Source organism: Callithrix jacchus, chromosome 4 (genome assembly GCF_049354715.1).
Source record: "Callithrix jacchus isolate 240 chromosome 4, calJac240_pri, whole genome shotgun sequence".
In the NCBI taxonomy this organism is placed as follows: Eukaryota; Metazoa; Chordata; class Mammalia; order Primates; family Cebidae; genus Callithrix; species Callithrix jacchus.
In genome coordinates this window covers 151,147,506-151,170,435 of record NC_133505.1, presented here as the reverse complement: position 1 = coordinate 151,170,435, position 22,930 = coordinate 151,147,506, and the positions used below count along the sequence as shown (strand labels likewise).

General features: G+C 39.0%; 1 protein-coding gene and 2 pseudogenes across 9 annotated transcripts in view; all 3 read right to left on the bottom strand.

The window, feature by feature from the left end:
* The window catches only part of UTRN (utrophin), a 578,097-nt gene that overhangs the window by 454,279 nt on the left and 100,888 nt on the right, over positions 1–22,930 (bottom strand). The window lies entirely within an intron of this gene.
* On the bottom strand, positions 3,709–4,492 carry LOC144582284 (rhomboid-related protein 4 pseudogene; annotated as a pseudogene).
* On the bottom strand, positions 12,367–14,068 carry LOC128931836 (protein GVQW1-like; annotated as a pseudogene).

Below are 22,930 nucleotides of genomic sequence, written 5' to 3'. Positions count from 1 at the left end.
AGTTTTCCAATAAAAACTCAGGAATCCGTGACTTCCTCCCTCTTCATACTGGTCCTCTAAAATGATAGTACAAGGTTTACGGTCAATCTTGTAACCCATTTTCCTGTAGTTAAGATTGACATGAGATTTTAATAATCTTGATCTATACAAGCTTTTATGAGCAGAAAAATCAGAAGAAATTAAAAACATTACCAATTTTGATTCTGATTACAAATTCATTTTCTAAGGCATAAAAAAATCAAAAGTTACCTTAAAAGACTGACCACCTTGAACATTTTTAAAATGGGTCAAAGGATTTGGTTAGCCACAAGGAGGCCATGTGGCTAACAAAAAGAGCAAATAGACAGTGTCCCAATCCATTTATGGTTTGCCCTTGGGTCATTATAATGTCTCCTAGCCTCACAGTTCTCATCTGTAAAATGGGGATAAATAATACCTAGCTCATAAAAGTATTGTGAAGCTTGGTGAATACAAATGAAAAGCACTTGATGAAGAGCTGGTGTTCGGCTCATTGTTGTAATGATTATAGCGAAAGTGTGAGCAAGGTAGATAAATAAATATCCACTGAATCTCTTCAAATCATACTCTCTTCCATCACTCCCCAATTTTCTATCAAAGTCAGTAAAAGAGTCATTTTTGGCTTAAAGCCTACAAAGCATCATTTTGACAATCTCTGTAAGTTGTTCAGAAAGCTGTCCGTGCAGAAAGCTGTGGCTCCATCCACGTGTGTCCTGCCTCCTCTGCCACGTTTCATGTTGCCAGGCTGCCTCCCACATCAGAACAGCAAAACAGTAATGGAGGAGGCCCAGGTATGCTTGGCCCTCCAGCACCAATTCCACATTAAATACAGACCTGCTCACGAACCTCTACTAGGATCATTGGAGATTCACCTACTACTTCACCCAGTTTGTAAACAGTTTGTAATCTTTGGTCCTTACCCTCTTGTGGGAGAAGAGTTTGAAATTAAAAGGTCATTCCCAGAATAAATATAGCAGTAGCTTCAGAAAAAAAGAATCACTTTTACAAATCCATAAAGGTAATTGGAGACCCACTCCAAGACACTAAGGGAGCAACTGGCATAGAAAACAAAACGGCTGTTTAAGAAACTCCTTGATGTTAATGGTGCTGAGAGGTGACCTTCCCTCAAGAAAGGACAGAGAAGACAGCAACAACCCCTATTTCAAGCTTTATATTATCTGACCAAGGCCACATAAGCCATTTATAACCAAGAGAACTAGCTTACACACTGAATGTCTGAGCCTTTACCATCTTCATATCCAAGACCGACACAGCTGAGATTATTCTCAGAATACAAGGCTACAACCACACATCAACCTAAGAGGCCGCTATACCAGCCTCACCAAAATGAATTTAATATTAAATATCAGTGTTTAGGGCATTTAGAAAATCCAATTATTTGTGCCACTAGCTTAAAAAGGATCTACTTTTATAAATCTTGTTATACTCATTTTTATCTAATCCTATGAATAAAACATACAGAAAGATCATAAATAAGTCCTAAATTATCTGAATTTGATAACATTCACACAACTCAAGAATTTGAGGCCTTAAAAAATGGGAAAAATTCTAAGAGAGATATCTTACTACATTTTACATTTTCTTAACCTATTATAGAGCATTTAACTTTCTTATTTCAAAAATGTATTAAAATATCTAATACTATGTAGGTTTCTCCCCAGATATAAAGTGGACAAAGAAATGAGTACTATTATCTTATCAAATGATAATAATCTTTCCATTGTATCTCAAATACAATGGAATCAAATTTCCGGATCCCCATTCTTATGTTTATAAGAATGAATAAGATCATGTTTCAACAATAGTCTTTATTTTATGGGTCAAATCAATGTCAGAATATGAATCTAAGTACCAGATAAGTTATTTGTCTTTAAGCAATAAATTTTCTAACAACCAAATGTTTCAAAAATACTTCAAAGTTTATAAACACACATCTGCATTCAATTTCTTGATGCAGTTAAACATGGGGAAATGGGGGGTACATATTTCAAAGACTAGTTTGCATTTTCCTTTTTACAGACACACACACATACTTATTTTCTACTAGACAGGAATTCAGTGAAGAACAAGAATTTGCCTGTGGCTTTTCAATTAAGAGATTGAAATGTAACAAATCTGACACACTTAGTAACCTCCTCATCACAACAATTAAGATAAACAATCTTGGCCCAGATCTTGGGCAGGTAAAAATAAATTAGCAAACTAGTAATAGGACAACTAAAAATCCGTCATGCTATTCTGATCAGCCATTTTGTCTGTCTAAAAATTTATACAGAGCTTCCACAGTCTCAAGTCATTTCCATCTTCATTATCAAGTCAATTCGTTATTTTAACTTCTCCAAAACAAAAACGTGTAAGCATACAACAAACTTACATATAACTTGATTATAAATATACATGTATAATATTAAATGAATGAGTATAAGTTACACTGAATATACACCTTCTCTAAATGTTTCTTTCAAGTTTCCAAATTCAAACTAGTGTTTTCCTTAGATTTGAATTTTTGAAAACCATTTCGTTTCTGAAAGCCTTTGCTGGCTTAGCAAATCTTATCCATTAATGACCTTTCTCCATTAGGGGGATGAACACGAGACTGAATTAGAAGAAGAAAAATGTGTTAAATCCCTTAAGGCTGCTTTTCCAAATTCTTCCTCTAAATATTTTGCTCTTCTTAAAATGCTTTTGACATGCTCACACAGATCCAAAGACCTTTGCTGCTGCCTAGCCTGGAATTTTATTTCTGTGATAGGTTAAAAAAAAGTAAAGCAAGGAGCATCAACAAAACTGCTTGATAAATCTTCAAGGACACTGGTGTGAAAATGTTTTCACTTCACCAGCTCAAATGCATTTTGAAAATTGTTTTAGCAGAAGGTAACAACAAATCTCAATTTAAATCCCAAACTGGAAATGTGGCAGAGAAATTAGAAGTTGTTTCCCCTATGAAAGCACATAAATCACCTCTAAGACTCTACTGTTATTAGACAGAAAGCATCATCCTCCAGTACATCTTTCGAAGCAATTTAAGAGTGTCCAATTGGCTGGCACTAACCTAATATGAGTTCTATAAAATACAGCTATTCCGAAAAGAAGTACCTAGACCTTTAACCAAGAAAGAAATGTCTTACTGGATGATTTTAACTTGGACTGATTTTATTAGGGCCTCTTTCACAAACACAAAATTTAACACACCCTCGAAAGCCAATTTCTCATTAGCAAAGATGATTATTTGGGAAGCAACAAAAGCATTTCAGACCACACTCTCATTTCTCCTTTTTGTGGGCCCTACATGTGAATCACCTCAAATATAAATCTGCCACTCACACTTGGTTATGCCATTATATTACCTTGTTTCATCATAGCCAATTCACTGGTCTCTGAACAACACTATTTATTTGAACAATATGTGTTAAAATGTCAAATGGAAATCATAAATATTATATCATAATCCGTAAAAATATTATAAACATGTAGGCAAAGAGACAAAGCCAATGGGAGACAGACCGCTGTCACACAGAACGTTTAACCTCCCTGAGTTTCTTTCAAAATCTGACATCTTCCGAGGACCTAAAAAAAGCTAAAATTAAAAATGTAGTCTTCAGAATTGTCAGAACTACCTAAGTATACAAGAAGTTTAGATAGTTAACATTTCAAACGATATTTCTGCGAGTTTGCCACGTTTCAACATTGAAGTTATTTAAAGCTAAAAACCGCATTTAAAACAGACTTTCGCTTCACTCTGTAAAAAGCTAAAAACAAGCTGATTTTTTTAAATGATATACTTTGCTTTAAGTTACAGTAAACTGGTTACATGGAAAATGAATCTGATGGGTAATAACAATACAAGTGGACCATGTCTTCCCAAGGTGCTTTGTCACCTTGCTGGCTATTAAACCTGTGAAGCCGAAGCTGTTATAGTCTCATTTCTTCTGAGAGAAGAAACTCTCAGGGCAGTGGGCTATTTCTGGTATTTCCTCAATCCCAGAGGCTCGCTCTTATTGCTCTCTCCAGCTGTTCCTCTTCTCTCAGTCCTGCTGTGTATACATCATAGTTCCTGGGTACTTCTTCATAATAACATGGCCTGCCACACAGATAATGACCATGATATCCAGACTGGCCTGAACAATTGAAGTAGTATTACTGTCCAGGATAACCAATAATTAGAGGGAAAAAATGCCTACATATGCTTCCATGATATTCTTCAGAGGTTCTTGAATGTGCATTAATACAACAAGAATCCCAGTCAGATGCCAGCGAAGGAAGTCCCCGGTGAGAATAGATGAAAAGGCACAAGTGTGGCCCAACAAGCAAATCCGTTGAATATAAGGAAGCCCAAAATGTTGACAAAGCCTCCAGGGTAATAATGGTCATTAAGAACCTGCAAAGTGGGCCGGGCGCAATGGCTCAAGCCTGTAATCCCAGCACTTTGGGAGGCCGAGGTGGCTGGATCATGAGGTCAAGAGATCGAGACCATCCTGGTCAACATGGTGAGACCCCGTCTCTACTCAAAATACAAAAAATTAGCTGGGCATGGTGGCACGTGCCTGTAATCCCAGCTACGCAGGAGGCTGAGGCAGGAGAATTGCCTGAACCCAGAAGGCAGAGGTTGCGGTGAGCCGAGATCGCGCCATTGCACTCCAGCCTGGGTAACAAGAGCGAAACTCCATCTCAAAAAAAAAACAACTCCAAAGTAAACAAAACTCCTGGGAAAACCTAAAGCACAGTACCTTCGAAAGCCAGGTTCATCCAAACATTAGAGCAGGTACACCACCCCAGGGAGTAGGGAAAATGTGAGCACGGCACAGGTAAACCAGCTACTTCTGAGTCTTCTTTCCAGATTATTCCTTTCCAGAGCATGGATGCCATATTGAAATACAATCGCCAATCATCAGCAATGGTGAGCGGGAGAGAGCAGGCAATGCTGCCAGTCTTTTTTGCTGGTAACTCCTCTCCGCCCTAAGGCAGGGAGAGGTAGAAATGGCAGAAGTGAGAAGGAAAAAGAAAACAACTTCACTTGTCAAAGGAAAAGCCTGAGGCAGAAGTTAAATGAATTGTCCTGCATCACCCACCCTGCAAATGCTGAGCCACAAACAGAACCCGATCCAATTGACTATGGAGCCTGTGTTCAATGCGCTTTCATGTAGGAGGAAGTTAAACAGAGTTTAATGGAAAAAAGAAGGCTATACAATATATCTTGAAAAATAGATGAAGTATGGTTCATGCAAAGATGGGAACAGCATTCTAGACAGAATAAGCCTAATCAATACCTCTTCATTTCAGCCTCAGACTCAACATCTGACAAAGAATATGTTTAATATAATTCTGTATCTACAAGAAAATGCAGAGTGCTATAACATATAATGATGTCAAAATAAGGCTAAGATAATCCAAATTTCAGGAAGTTTTCAATCCTGAAAATTGTATTCATAAAAAAGAAGAAGGGTATGCTATAGAAATATATGCTATAAAAAATGTTCTGGTAAGAATACAGAGATTATTTGAAAAAAGTCAACCTCCTTAAGCAAGCACATGCTGTGCTAGCATGACCCAATGACCCTACCCAAAACTGAAGGCAATTAGGGAGCCCTGGGGTTCTAGAACATCTACAGCCACATCTGGACTGCATTTGGAATTTACATCATTTTCAGCATCAGAAGGACTTATTTGTTCCAGCTGAGAACCAACCTAACCCACCAAAACTATCCACCTTACTATCACAGAGCCACAGAGGATAGGAGCAGGAAGTATATAAAAGAATGTCTGATTGGATCCTGTCCTATGACCAGAGAGGTCAGGGGCTTAGCCCGCATGACACGAAGTTGGATGGTGCCATAAGTCAAATCAGGATCCATGTCTCCTTACTCAGCTCTCCTCCTACTAACAAGATTGCCTCTTTTTTAAAAACGATTTTATGGAGGTATAAAATTCACCTACCATACAATTCACCCATACACCTACCATACAACTCACCTACCATACAATTCACCCATACACCTACCATACAACTCACCTACCATACAATTCACCCATACACCTACCATACAACTCACCTACCATACAATTTACCCATTTAAATTCACCTTTAATATAATTCATCCATTTAAAGTTTACAATTCAATCATTTTTGGCATACTAATAGATTTTTTAATTATGGTAAATATATATATATAACAACATTTGTGATTTTAGCAATTTTAAATCATACAATTCAGTGGCATTAGTTATATCTACAATGTTATACAACCATAACCATTATCTATTCCCAAAACTTTTTCATCACACTAAACAGAAACCCTGTAATCACTAAGCAATACATCCCCACTCCCACCTGGTAATAGCTAATCTACTTTCAGTCTCTATGCATTTGCCTATTTTAGATATGTTATATAAGTGGAATCATACAATATTTGTCCTTTTGGGTCTGGCTTATTTCACTTAACATAATGTTTTCAAGGTTTCATCCATGTTGTAGCAGATGATACATCCAATGTATCAGAACTGCATTGGATGTAGCAGATACATCCAACGTATCAGAACTGCATTCTTTTTTAAGGGTAAAAATTATTTCATTTTATATATAATCTACAGTTTCTTTATCCATTCCTCTAAAGACAAACACTAGCCAACCACTTTTTGGCTATTATGAACAATGCTGCAGTGAACACTGGTGTACAAGTATCTGTTTGAGTTCCCGATTTCAGTTCCTTTGGATATAGATGTAGGAGTGCAATTGCTAGGTTAATACATGGTAATTCTGTTTCAATTTTTGAGGAACCAACAAACTATTTTCCATGGTGGCTGCATCATTTATACTTTCACCATAATGTATGAGAGTTCCAACTTCTCCATATCCTCACTAACATTTGTTATTTTCCTTTTTTAAAAAAATGCATAGCCACCCTAGTTTAAGACTGACTTTTAAAAACATAGAAACTACCAAACAAAACCCCCAACTTAGAGACATCCTGAAGACTTTCTGAATGAGTTCAAATTTAACAGCATGCTAACCTTAAGTAGCTGGGGTTCAGAAGTTGCTTTTTTTCACATTTAATCCATGCAATATTGCCAAATGATTGATTTACTCTCAAAAGAATTATTTTCAGAATTAAATATAACCATTAATTCCTGACCATCTTCTAAATTTAGTTTATTTACTTCTTAACCTATTTTCAACAAACTCAAGCTTTAATGTTTTTCTACTTTTGCTTTCTGGAGCTGCTAAACCTAACCTGAAAGAATGTTTCTATGGTTTACAGGCATCTGACACAATTTGAAATTTTTCCCCTAGAAATATATTTTGCAAAAAAAAAGTTAAAAAAACCTCACCATCTTTTCTATCAACCATATTATAGGTGTTGCAAAGGCAGAAAAACAGATTCCATTTATGGAGGTAGAGACTGTAAACCTTACATACAAACACTTCACTTCGGATTTTTTCGTCCTGGGGTGAAGATTTTCATTAAAATTGCTTGAAATGTCATAGAACAAGGAGAGATTAGGAGCCTGGGAATTAGTCATAGCGATATGGGTCACTGTCATGAAAAGACAAGAGAAAACTATTTTTTAAATTGATTGACAAAAGGCTAAACTAACTTATAAAAGAAAATTTCTATGAAATTAAATTCCTCTATTATCAAATAAACATCTATTATGTTCTACAGTCTACAAAAATCTCAAGAAAAAACTATTTAATTAACATATAATTCTAGTATAAGCCTGAAAAAGTGGAACATTTTGAATGTAAAAGCCATTCCAGTGACGTGACCTTCAGACTTTCTCACAACAAATTCTACTTGTCAAAATAGCAGCAAAAATATGTCCTTGCAAGACTGCTACGTATTTAAATAATATTTTTCTCATTTTAATTGCTTTATTTCTTTTATTATTTTCCCCATGTAATGACAGATCTTCTTTATGAATTCATAGAATGAAACGATATAATATCCAAGAAACAGCAATTTTCAAACAAAATAATGGAGAAAATATCCAAAGAAAAAGAGAACAATACTTTAAGTACCCAAATATCTCCCTGTATGCATATGCAGAAACACGATGATTTTCTATAGAGCTAATATAGGAAACATTTCACTGTATGTCATGTGTCTCCTAGGATCATGACACTGGGTCATCATAGTCAAACAAAAACTACATTGTGAAATAATACATATTGATATGGTTTGTCTGTGTCCTTACCAAAATCCCATTTTGAACTATAACTCCCAAAATTCCCATGTGTAATGGAAGAAACCCTGTGGAGACAATGGAAGCATGGAGGTGGTTTCCCCCATACTGTTCTTACGGTAATGAATAAGTCTCATGAGATCTGATGGTTTTATAAGGGGTTTCCCCTTTCATTGTGCTCTTATTCTCTTGTGCCTGCTGCCATGAAAGACGTCTCTTTGCTCTCCCTTCATCTTCTACCACAATTGTGAGGCCTGCCCAGCCACGTGGAACTGTGAGTCCAATAAACCTCTTTTTCTTTATAAATTACCCAGTCTCCGGTATGTCTTTATTACTAGCAAAAAAAAAAAAAAACAGACTGATGCACATATATATTCATATATATGATAATTCAATAATAAATTTAAAAGCATCAAGCAGTGAATGAGCATTGTGAAAGCCAATGATAACATTCTGAAGCCAACAATCCAGTGAATCAAAACGACTAGCAATACAGTTTGTCTTGCTTCCTTACGTCAACTGAGTCCTCTGTGTGTTGGGGCCCATATAACACCTTGAGATAGACAAGACCCAGACAACAACAATCCACATAAGCTTAGCACCGGTCTTTCAATTCTGCTAGACAGGGGAGTCCCTAGGTAGCATTAAAAAACAATGCAACCACAAAAAACTCATGGGTCAAAGAGAAAGTGTCTCCAGCTCATCAGGATTAGACACCTGCAAAAGTTTAGATAACCTTAAGGGCCACAGTGAACATCCCCTCACACAGAGCGGCCAAGCATTCTTTACTACACCCCATCATTTAGAGAATAATTGGGGCTAAGACTCTCCCTCTTTTTTCCCCTCTTTGTTGTCAGAACCCACCTCCTTCTGCCTGTTCTACTTTTCTGAACATTCAAAACTCCCTCCATCCTGCATCATTGAATATTCTTTTTCAACGCCCTTCTCTGGACCGGTCATGACACAGGCCACCATTTTGGAATTCTCAGCCACAAAGCCTGCCTGGCTGCACCAGTCTGGGCCCCCTGCAGCAATCCAAGCACTACACAGGTCTCTTTCTACCATTTCTTTTTTGACTTGTCTTTTTGCATCTTTTCTTTCCCTTCTTAAACCTTCCTATATAATGTCAATAATATACTTCAGAGGATTTCAACATACAAAGTGTAATATGCTTGTGTTAAACTAGTTTAAGTCAGAATCTTCAAACACTCATGTTCATAAACTTCTAAAAGAATTTGCACATGCACATTTTTAAGTTGACAACTGATGTTTACCATAAATTTAAATCGTTAAGAAGATGTAATTTCTAGCATAGTGTTAAGGAGTTGAAATTTATCTCATTCAATGAATAGAAAATGCCTCCTCTGGTAGCTAATTGGCAAAACTAGTCCTCACTGTCAAATTGATCAGCCAAAGCAGATTTATTTTCTGACAAGAGGAGTCTGACTTGGTTTTGGATTTTAAAACCATGTTATAGGTGTTTGCAAATAATATCTCACTTCAGAATTCTCTAAGATGGATGGATGGATGGATGGATGGATGGATGGATGGATGGATGGACAGCAGCTGGACACAAAGCCTTGTCCTGGATGTAATAAGGTACCAACCATTTAAAATTTTTTAAAGGAGTGCTCTTTGTTTTGCATTCTTAAAAAATTGTCCTCTTGTTTGATGCCTCACAGCAATGCAGCATAGTAAAATTTGGGGAGAGTGAGAGGTATGACTTTCTTTTATAAAGTGACAAAGAGGAATTATGAAAGGAAAGCCAAAAAAGGAGACAGCTAGATGCTGTCTTGGGTGCCTTATCCACTAGAAAAACTTGCCATGGTCAGAGTAAGACACACATATACCAGGGTTCAAACCACACTAGAGGCTCACATGTGTCCCAACCCAGGATAACATTCCAGAGAAGTTCAGTTGTAATTTAATTAGAAACGCTGAACTCCAGAGTGGACCACTACAAAGGCATCAGTCATCTTTATTTTAATCAACACCAGAGACTAATTAATCTAACAAATGTGAGAAATATGCTTTTATTGTGACTTAATAATTGGCATAATTAGAATATTAGAAACATCCTCCTACTAGTGACTTTAGTGTTATTCAATGAACAAGGATTGGTCAGATATTTTCTAGACATGCCCGCCGTTGATTAAACAGAATATAAAAATCTAGTGAGTCTGGGCGTCTGGGAAGCCAGATCCCTAAAGGTCCTATGTTTGGCCATTGGCTGGAGGATTTTAGTTATCTGCTGCTGATTATAAGACTAAATCCTCTCCCTAAGACAGCATTATTAATAAAAACATAATGCACATCACATACACAATTTTAAAATTTATACTAGCTACTTTAAAAAAAAGGTAAAATGAATTTTTAGTAATATATACTATTTAACCCAGTATCTCCAAGACATTATCATTTCAACATATACTAAATATTTTTAAACATCTTGAAAAGACATTTTATGGCCTTTTTTTCTTACTAAGCCTTTGAAATCCAGTGTGTGTTTTACATTTACAGCATCACCTCAATGCAGACTAGCTACAATTCAGGAACTCAGCAGCCAATGCACCAAACTACACAGCTCTAGAATGTGGCTGCATTTACTTTAACTATGACCTTCAAAAGGACGCAGAGCTGCAGCTTACCAACTTTACAATACAGGCTGCATGAACTGTTTTTCAAGCCTACATGCCAATAATGATTGCTTAATGAATGCCAATGTTCATGGCAGGATCTGGTCTGAAATTTGCCTTTATTATGACCCTTATAGTAGGACAGTGACACTGGGAGCTAACATTACCAATCAAAATAAAGCAAAAGTTATAATTATGCATCATCAAATTGGCTTAGGTCATTTTGTAAGACTTCTAGTCGAATGAATGGACATCAAAGAACTGAGGCCAGGTAAGTAGCCCACACCTGTAATCTCAGCCCTTTAGGAGGCCATGCAGGGAGGATCTCTTGAACCCAGGAGTTCAAGATCAGCCTGAGTAACATAGGGAGATTCCGTCTCTACGAAAAAATCAAAACAAGTAGCCAAGTGTGGCAGTACGTGCCTGTAGTACCATCTATTCAGGAGGCTGAGATGGGAGGATTGGTTGAGCCCAAGAGTTGGAGGCTTCAGGGAATCATGAATGCACCACTGCATTCCAGCCTAGGTGACTGAGCAAGACCTTGTGTCAAAGAAAAGAAAGAACTAAGAATATTTCCAACTCTTTGTTATGTTTGTTGTTTTAAGTTTTATATTTTCTAGTGAAAAGTACGTTTAGTGAAAAGTAGTTGTACGACTATTTGTGAAAAGCATCGTACAAAGAATTAGTAACATTTACAGAGCATCTACTATATGTTACTCCCAAAAGAGATCCAGATGTTGCTTTCAACGAACTTATGGTCCAGTGGCCTGAGGTGGGCTTGCTGCACCTCAGCAAGGGACTAAGGCAACAGAAAATTATAACTAATATATCAGGTACGGATACATTCATAAATTCATAGAAAAATACTTCTTGATGGGGATGAGAAGTGGATCAAGGAAACATTTGAGGAACAGGTTGTATTTGAGCTAGGCCTTGAATTACTATGATTTGAGGCACGTAAAAATGGTTAGAAAAGGCATGTGTAGAAGAGAGAACAGCTGCAGCAAAGTCCTAAAAACATGATGCAGACACAACTGTGAGGAGGTTTCCTTGGCTGGATAGTTTGTGATCAGAGTTGTGATGCCACTGAATTTTGGAAACAGGCTGCAGTTAAATTGCAGAGGACTTTGAAGACCACAGCAAGGGGTTAAATGAGCAGGCAGTGTGGGCCATTGGCTTTTCCTGAGCAAGAGCGTGACATGATCAGAAGGGTACTTTAGTGAGATTAACATGAAAAATGGACTCATGGGGAGGGACGCCGGAAGAAAGTGAGCCAGTCTGAGACTTATTACAATTGCCTGTTCTAGACATCAGAGAGCCTGAAAGAGCCTAGGAATACCGAGACTGGAAAGGAGGAGGATGCAATAGGATGCAATTGAATTGAAGAGAGAAGGTTGCTGCTAGGACTTGGGGAGGCCTCCTGCCTCCCACTCTATTCTCAATTAGACTCTATGGCTCTTAAGAGACAAAAGTGTATTTATTAGTCTTTTGCCTCACATATTTACCATTTATTTGTAATGAAAGCACAATCTGCTCTTTATGCAATTTTCAAGTATAAACTATGTTGTTATTAATTATAATCATCAAGAGATCTTGTACAATAGATCTCTTGAAGTTATTCCTCCTGTCAAACTACATTATTCGACCAAGTTTACTCCAAGTCCCCGAACCCCATGCTGTGACTGCACTACTGAATTATTATAAGAGTAATAAAGGAGAGGCCAGATGCGGTGGCTCAGGCCTGTAATCCCAGCACTTTGGGAGGCAGAGGCAGGCAGATTATCTGAGGTCAGGAGTTCAAGACCAGCCTGTCCAACATGGTGAAACCCCATTTCTACTAAAAATACAAAAATCAGCTTGGCATGGTGGTGGGCAACTATAATCCCAGCTACTCAGGAGGCTGAAGCAGGAGAATTGCTTGAAGCTGGGAGACAGAGTGGCAGTGAGCCGAGATCATGCCACTGCACTTCAGCCTGGGTGACAGAGCCAGACTTCATCTCAGGAAATAAAAAAGTAATGAAGGAGAAAGCGAAGTGCAAAAGCTTCTTAGACTTTAGGTAACTAAAAGATGGTGTCTCTCCATTAAAAAATAAAACATGTAAAAAAAAATGTTTAAGCACAGAAAGAAATTAAGGAAAGAAATTCCTCTCTGCACCAAAAAAAGTTAGATTAGCAGAATACTCAGGTGAACTAATCAAGCAAGCCTGGTGTGAAAGGAAAATAAATCTTGGGGCCCCCAAATCACTCACCTAAAAAAAAAGTCACAGTGGGAACTGCTTAGAGCAAACCTGCCTCCCATTCTTTTCAAAGTCACCCCTCTGCTCACTGAGATAAATGCATATCTGACTGCTTCCTTTGGAGAGACTAATCAGAAACTTAAAAGACTGCAACCATTTGACTCTTATTTACCCATGACCAGGAAGCCCCCTCCCCACTTTGAGCTGTCCTGCCTTTCCGGACCAACCAATGTTCATCTCACATATGCTGATTGATGTCTCATGTCTCCTAAAATGTATAAAATGAAACCGTGCTCTGACCACCTTGGGCACCTGTCATCAGGACCTCCTGAGGCTGTGTCACAGGCACACGCCCTCAACCTTGGCAAAATCAATTTTCTAAACTAACTGAGACCTGTCTCAGATATTTAGGATTCATACCAGGAAAATGCAAGTTAGGGCCAACAGGAGAGGGTCTTCACATTGAGGAGCTCAAACTCTTACAGAGTTCTAGCCTTCCCAGTGTCCGTCCATGGGGACTGTTTAAAAATATATTTTCGGCCAGGCGCGGTGGCTCAAGCCTGTAATCCCAGCACTTTGGGAGGCCAAGGCGGGTGGGTCACAAGGTCAAGAGATCGAGACCATCCTGGTCAACATGGTGAAACCCCGTCTCTACTAAAAATACAAAAAATTAGCTGGGCATGGTAGTGTGTGCCTGTAATCCCAGCTACTCAGGAGAATTGCCTGAACCCTGGAGGCGGAGGTTGCGGTGAGCCAAGATCGTGCCATTGCACTCCAGCCTGGGTAACAAGAGTGAAACTCCGTCTCAAAAAAAAAAAAAAAATATATATATATATATATATTTTCATGCATAAATACAACCACTAAAAAGGATATTAGCAGTCAGGGTGAGGTGGCTCATGCCTGTAATCCCAGCACTTTGGGAGGCCCAGGTGAGTGGATTGCTTGAGCCACCAGCCTGGGCAACATGGTGAAACCTCATCTCTACAAAATAATAGAAAACTCAGCCAGAAGTGGTGGCACACAGCATGGTCCCAGCTAGGATCATCTGAACCTGGGGAGGTCGAGGCTGCAGTGATCACACCACTGGACTCCAGCCTGGGCAAGTGAGATCCAGTGTCAAATAAATAAGTAAATAAATGATATTAGCCAGGCACGATGGTCCACACCTGTACTCTCAGCTACTCTGCAGGCTAGGGTGGGACAATGGCTTGAGTCCAGGAGTTTGAGGCTGGAGTAAGCTATGGTTATGCCACTGTACTCCAGCAGGACAACAGAGCAAGACCCTGTCTCAAAAAAAAAAAAAGTTAAAAAAATGATATTAAGGTACTTATATGAATATGTAAAGACATCGAAGGACTTTCACATGTATTAAGGGATAATAAAGCAAGTCATTAAAGAATATACACAGTGCTTCATTTATACATATGTGTACATATGACGGAAAGCCAAGAGCCAAAATATTAGCACTGTGTCTGTCGGTCAGAAGATTCGGAGAGACTCTTAGGTTTTATTAGCCATTTTTCTGTTTTCAATAAATATGTAATACTTTCTGTAACATTTTTTTCTTTTTCTTTAGTGTACCCATCTTGTAAAAGGTGTATTTTTCTTCACTTTAATGAGGACAAGTAGGAAAGGAACAGAATTTGTCAACTAACAAAATAAACTGGGCTGACACAAGGTCTGTCTGTCTGCGTTGGTGGAGGATGGTGAGAATGTGGGTGACTTCTACGTATCTGTAATTACATGCAGACAGGAAGGATATGGGAGGAAGGAGATACTATAGATGCCAACACTCACCCAAAGACAAAAAGAGCTCCCAAATCCCAAAGGATGCGAGAGAGAAAGGTATCAGGAGCTAAGCTCCTAAACTGGATAAAGCCCACATATTTCTAAAAGTGAAACTTGCCAAGTTACATTGCTTCATTTGCACCTGCCTGCTCAGTGAGTTTTTCACTTGGAAGTGAGAAAGAGTGCTAATACTCTCTTCAGAGAGAATTAGCCAAATGGAAAATAACTGCGTTTATGGAGTTCACTTTCTTCCCATCTTCCTGTCTATTCACTACAGAAACACTGTGGAAGAGGGCGATGAATCATTTAAAATACACCTAATTTTGCAATAAATTCAAGTATCTTAAGACAAAATAGTCATTAAAATGGGAAGAAGGTCAAGCGCAGTGGCTCATGCCTGTAATCCCAGCACTTTGGGAGGCCGAGATGGGTAGATCACTTAAGGTCAGGAGTTCAAGACCTGGACAGTATAGTGAAACGCCATCTCTACTAAAAATACAAAAATTAGCTGGCGTGGTGGTGGGCGCCTGTAATTTCCACTACTCAGAAGGCCGAGGCAGGAGAATTGCTTAAACCCAGGAGGTGGAGGTTGCAGTGAGCCGGGATCACACCACTGCACTCCAGCCTGAGTGACAAAGTGAGTGAGACTCCATCTCAAAAAAATAAATAAACTGGGAAGAAAAAAAATAGGAGATTAAGACAAAATGGAAAGCTACCAACAGATCACACCAAACTACCTAGAAACTTTCCGCAATGCCTAATATTTTACTCACTTTCAGAAAAAGATAGAAACCTGGGAAAAAATGAGGCGTATCTGTCCTTTGCTTATGTACTTTGATGAAATGCCAACTACTACCATAAATAGCATTTGTAAATAAGAAAAAATAGAGTATTTCGGGAAGTGGTTTTTGGATTTTTTTATTGAGTTTTTTTGTCTTTATTTGGAGTGTTTTAATATCTGCCATGGCAAGTTAAAAACAAAATGTGAGATCATAGAAAAAGGAAGAAGAGTCATTTTAATAATTAAATTTGTAAGACTGCACGTCCGCTAAAATGTAATCCTTTGTCCAAGATAAATATTTATAGTAAGTGGGAAAAACAAGTCAGAAAGGAACATCTCATTCCCCTTCAAAATCAGGGCTAAAAATTTCTTCCCATGGACCTCACATTTAAAACACTGACCCATAAAGCACACCCTCAAGCAATCCACCCGCCTATACCACATGAAGGACTGGGATTACAGGCATGAGCCATTGCTCCCAGCCTTACTAATGCATCTTTTAATTAAAAAGCTTATTCAGGTAGGGTTGGACAAGGGAAACAGATAAAATCCACTGTCTGAGCAAAAGTGCAGGAAACCTTCTTGACAGGCCACTCCCCTTGCTGATCATCATGTTAACTTTTTGTCACTGTTGAAAACTGGGGTTCTGGGGTGGGCACAGTGTCCCATGCCTGTAATCCCAGCACTTTGGGAGGCCAAGGCAGGTGGATCACCTGAAGGCAGGAGTTCAAGGCCAGCCTGGCCAACATGGTGAAACCTCTTCTCACTAAAAATACAAAAATTAGCTAGGCATGGTGGCGTGTGCTTGTTATCCCAGCTACTAAGGAGGATGAGGCAATAGAACGGCTTGAACTTAGGAAACAACGGTTGCACCAAGCCAAGATCACATTACTGCACTCAAGCCTGAGCAGAAGAGCAAGACCCAGTCTCAAAAAAAAAAAAAAAAAAAAAAAAGATTAGGGTTTTGCCCCAAATCAGCAGTATCTTTATTTAATAGTCTACTATGAGTCTTACATTTATTTGCCTTTAAAAAAAAATCTGTAAATTCAGTCTACACCATCACTGGGTACCTCAAAGTTGCTAATTATCTTCAGTGTAAAACAGCTCTTCCTCTTATTTATCTTGAACATGGCTTTGCAAAGAAAGGATAATGTTCTCTGTTTTCTTTCTTGTTTCCTTCCCAATGACACCCCAAAACCTAGTGTTTTTCTGCATTGCAGCCCTGCAGTGGCGTCTTTTGGGAACACTAGAATTACTCCCTTCCCTGAGCCTATGGACTGAATCAAACAAAACTCATGATCACAAATTTTCTTGGAGTTCAGAAAGAATGAATCAAACAAAAAGATGCGGATGAAATATCTTTCTTCAAAACTTTAGCATTTCCCTCAAGACAAGAGTGAGCTAGCTGCCATTACCTAGGGTTATGTCAAGGAGAAACAGGATCTGAGTAAAAAGCATTTGCAGTGATATAACCAAAAGAACTGAAAGCAGATTCTCAGAGACATGTGTATACCCATGTTAATAGGAACACTATTCACAAAAGCTAAAAGATGGAAGCAACCCAAGTGTCCATCAACAGATCAATATGTGGTATATACATAACATGGAATAATAACCAGCCTTGACAAAAAAGGAAATTTTGACACATGCTACAACATGGATAAACAATTGAGGAGAGAATGCTAAGTGACACGCCAGTCACATAAAGAAAACTACAGTATGATTCCACTTACATGAGTTACTTAGAATAGTGACAGTAAAATTGTGGTTGCCAAGGGCTAGGAGGAGAGGGGAGTGAGGAGTTTAATGCAATGGTCCCTAACCATTTTGGCACCAGGGATCAGTTTTGTGGATGACAGTTTTTCCATGGGCAGAGCCAGTGGCGGGGGGAGTGGGAGAGTGCGGGGTGGGGGAGTGAGGGAGTGGTTTCAGGATGAAACTGTTTCACCGCAGATCACCATTAGTTAGATTCTAATAAGGAGTGTGTAACCTGGATCCCTCACAAGTACAGTTCACTATACGGTTTGTGCTTCTATGAGAATCTAATGCCACTGTTGATCTGACAGGAGGCAGAGCTCAAGCAGCAATGCTTGATCACCCACCGCTCACCTCCTCCTGGATGGCCCAGCTCCTAACACTCCACAGACCAGTGATCTGTGGCCTGGGGTTTCAGGACCTCTGGTTTAATGGGTATATATTTTCAGTTGTTCAACAAGAAAACAATTCGGAAGGTTGGGCTCAGTGGCTCATGCCTGAGTAATCACAAAAGTAATCCTAGAACTTTTGGAGGCCAAGGTGAGTGGATCATGAGGTCAGGAGATTGAGACCATCCTTGCTAACATGGTGAAACCCTGTCTCTACTAAAAATACAAAACATTAGCCAGGCATGGTGGCTAACTACATGCCTGTAGTCCCAGTTACTCAGGAGGCTGAGGCAGGAGAATCACTTGAACCTGGGAGGCAGAGGTTACAGTGAGCCAAGATCGTGCCATTTCACTCCAGCCTGGCAGCAGAGCAAGACTCCATCTCAAAAAAGAAGAAAAAAAAGAATTCGGGAGAAGGATGGTAGTGATGGTTATATAACAAAACGTACATACACTTAAAATGGCTGAAATAATAAATTTTATGTTATCTAGATTATACTGAAATAAAACATAGAGAAAAAAACAGATGCAATAAACATTTTTCATGTCCACTTCAGTGTGATTTTTTTCAAGAAGAGAGATTAATTCATCTCAACTCCTATATTTCACAATAAGACAAATGGAGAAATTATACTTGGTTCCAATTTTGTCTTTTAAAAACTCATATTTTCAACCTATCATTCTTTCAGAATATAATTACAGGTAACCTGAATTCTAGAATCAGAATTGTTTTCACTGATACCATGCCTCTAGACATCATTTTTAAGAGAGAACACTATGGCTGGGCATGGTGGCTCACACCTATAATCCCAGCACTTTGAGAGGCCAAGGCGGGTGAATCACAAGGTCAGAAGTTTGAGACCAGCTTGGCCAATAGAGTGAAACCCCATCTCTACTAAAAATATAAAAATCAGCCATGTGTAGTGGCATGCTCTTATAGTCCCAGACACTCAGATGGCTGAGACAGGAGAATCACTTGAATCCGAAAGGCAGAAGTTGCAGTGAGCCAAGATCATGCCACTGCACTCCAGCCTGGGCGACAGAGTGAGACTCCATCTCAAAAAAAGAAAAAGAGAGAGAACCATTTGCTGGAACTCACTGTGAACTGTGGTAGCTACTGCTAGTTGCCTACTCAAGCATCCTTTTTCCCCTTCTCACTTACAAGATAATCTCATTTTTTTCCCCTGTAGCAAGGTGGCCAGTTAAAATATTCACCTCACCTAGCAACTAGAGACAACCACTTGGCCCAATTCTATCTGGTGGTAGACAGAAGTATATTGGGTGGAAGACCCAGAAGAACTATTATATTCTAGAGAAAAATTAACAGACTTGACTGGCATGCACATCTTGCCCTGGGTCCTTCTGCTTCCTCCAGGAAGAGAGACGCTGCCAATTTCCCTGGCAGGTAACCAGCCCTGGGTTGCCCACCTACAGACTGAAGCTTACTTGAGAAAAATGAGTTCTTTCTCAGTTAATCTATAATAAAAGGGTTTGTCTTACTTGCAGCTAAACTCAATCCTAACTCAATCTGGCACCACTGAGATAAGTCTGAGGAAGGAAATTCAGGAATATTTCTGGTCTATAAGTTGGAGTTGGATGTTCCAGCTCTGTAAAAGGGATGTTAATAAGGCTGAAATGGACGGGGTACAGTAACTCATGTCTGTAATTCCAGAACTTTGGAAGGCCAAGGTGAGTTGATTGCTTGAGCCCAGGAGTTCAAGACCAGCAAAATGGGCAAAATGGCAAAACCTTGCTTCTACAACAAGTACAAAAATTAGCTGGGCATGGTGGCATATGCCTGTGGTCCCAGCTACTTGAAAGGGTGGGGGGGGAGATTGCTTGAACCCAGGAGTTTGAGGCTGCAGTGACTCATGATCACACCACTGCACTCCAGCGTGGGTGACAGAGTGAGACCCTGTCTCATAAAAGAATCAAAAATAAAATAAGCCTGAAATTCAACAGTCCCTAGTCACACATCCTATAACTCTGATCTAAGACATAACACTGAAGGACAGATGACAGGAATCGTGAGATAGATGCATTGAGGATGCTATCAGAGCCTCCATCCATATGTTTTCTCATAATAAAACTGACATTTATTAAATGCTTTCTATGTGCCAGACACAAAGTAACCACTTTGTACACATTATCTCATTTAATCCCAACAGCCTTATAGGTAAAACCCAACTCCCAGCTACTTTACTCAGCTGCTTTTTGACTGCTTTATGCCTTGGATGACTTATTTTCCTCCTATATACAAAGGGGATAAAAATACAGCCCTTAAATAATTGCTGTGAGAATTAAAGATAATAATCAGCATGTGGCAAGAGGCACATGGTTAATTCTCAATAAAGCCCAACTGTCATCATGGTCAAAAAGAATAGTAGACTGCACAAATTCCCAAATTTAGCTAAATATCAGAATCCCCTGGAGAACTGTCTTGGAATACAGACTCCTTGACACCAGCCAGCTTAAGGAATCGGGTGGGGCCCAGTCATCCAGAGATGTGAAGCAAAGCTGGTCTAAGAGAATATCAACCACTGTATTCTCAAGATACTAAAAATTTTACCACTTTGTTACACCAAATAATCACAAAACTTACCTAAGTCATATGTAAGAATCCACCCTGTGACTGCCCAACTGCCTTCACAGAACCTACATTTAAAAGTATGCCCTCCAATTCCCCCAAGATTTAGAACATCTCTGTAGTTTATATGAAATTGCTTTAAACAAAAGAAGACATACATGTGGCCAACAAGCATGTTAAAAAAAAAGCTCAACATCACTGATCATTAAAGAAATGCAAACCAAAAACACAATTACATAGCATTTCACATCAGTCAGAATTGCTGTTATTAAAAAGCCAAAAAATAACAGATGTTAGTTGTGGGAAAAAAAGAAATGCTTTATACACTGTTGGTGAGAGTGTAAATTAGTTTAAACATTGTGGAAGACTACATAGCAATTCCTCATCAAAGACCTAAAGACAGAAATACTATTTGGCCCAGCAATCCCATTACTGGGTATGTATTTGTCTGTTTTCTCACTGCTGATAAAGACATACCCAAGACAGGGCGATTTACAAAAGAAAGAGGTTTAATGGATTTAGAGCTCCATGTGGCTGAGGAGACCTCACAATCACGGCAGAAAGCAAAGAGGAGCAAGTCACATCTTACATGGTTGGCAGCAGGCAAAGAGAGAGCTTGTACAGGGAAATGCCTCTTTATAAAACCATCAGGTCTCATGAGTCTTATTCACTATCACGAGAACAGCACAGGAACGACTTGCCCCCATGATTCCATTTCCTCCCACTGGGTCCCTCCCACAACACATGGGAATGAGATTTGGGTGGGGACACAGCCAAACCATATCAGGGTATATAACCAAAGGAATTTAAATTGCTCTGTTACAAAGACACATGCACACATATGTTCACTGCAGCACTATCCAGAGCAACAAAGACATGGAATCAACCTAAATGCCCATCAGTGATAAACTGGATAAAGAGAATGTGGTTCATATACACCATGGAATACTATGCAGCCATAAAAAAAGAATGCAATCATGTTGTTTGCAGGGACATGGATGGAGCTGGAAGCCATTATCCTTAGCAAACTAACACAGGAGCAGAAAGCCAAATACCGCATTTCTCACTTTCAAGTGGGAGCTAAGTGGTGAGAACACATGGACACATAGCAGGGAATAACATGCACTAGGGCCTGTCAGAGGGTAGAGGTTGGGAGAAGGGAAATGATCAGGAAAAGTAAGTAATGGATACTAGGTTTAATACCTGGATGATTAAATAATCTGTAAGTCAACCATCGTGACACATATTTACCTACGTAACAAACCTGCACATGTACCCCTGAACCTAAAAGTTTAAAAAGAAATACTTCAAAAGAATAAAAAAGAAAGAAAGAAATTGCTTTAGAGGGCAAGGTACATCACTTCTGCTCACTCTGGGGACCAGGAATAAAGCAGGCTGTCTTGACAAAGATCAGAGATCTTCTTCGTATCACTTTGTCTTGGCTGCCAGGAAGTTCAGAGCCAAATTTTGTACCTTAATTTTTCTCAGTCAAGTTTTTTTTGTTGTTGTTGTTCTTTTTTGAGGCTCCAGACTAGAGTGCAATGGCACAATCATAGCTCACTGTAGCTTTGACTTGGGCTCAAGCAATCCTCCCACCTCAGCCTCCTGAATAGCTCAGACTACGGCATGAGCCTCCAAGCCCAGCTAATTTAAAAATATATATATTTTAGAGATGGAGTCTTGCTATATTGCTCAGGTTAGTCTCAAACTCCTGACCTCAAGCAATCCTCCCACCTCAGCCTCTCACAAGGTGCTGGGGTTGTGAGCATGAGCCACCATGCCTGGCCCCTCAATCGAATTTCAAGTATCATTATTTTCATTATTTTTCTTTATTTTGGGAGGGGATATTTTCAAACATTTGTATTTCAAAAGCAATTCACATTTATTAAGGAAGGTTCTGACAAACCAAAAGAAGGAAATTTAAATCACCCGTTTTCCATCCGCCCAGAGAAAACCAGTATTAACAGGTTTAGATACATCCTCCTAGACACTTTTGTCTGCTCCTTCCTTACATAGCAATTTTTAATTAATAAAAAAAAATTGTATTTACTTAGAAGCATTCAGAATTTCAACAAAACAGCTACAACTCTCTTTTTTTTTTTGCAATTACAGAGTAGTATTCAGTTAACAGAACAACAATTATTTCATATAAGCTGCATCAGAGATAACTGAAGATGAAAAACCTGCCCTCCCCATAGATAACTAATCTGTGCTGTGCACCAACAAGAAACTGATTTAAATTTCCTTGTCAATTTACAAACCCCATACTGCACAAGGCAAGGTTAGTGGCTATTGAAAATACCAGCAGGACAGGGCTATCTAAAGATGCATTCGGTAGTGTGTTAACTACACACACAAAAAAAAACATTGTACGGTTTCAAAACAAATCTTACATAGCCTTACACTTCAATTTTTTTTTTCTTTAAAAGGAGTGAGTTGTGTTCAGGGGCATTAAATGCTTCATAGACAAGAAAAAAGGTTGGGTGTGGTGGCTCACGCCTATAATCCCAGCACTTTGGGAGGTCGAGGTGGGT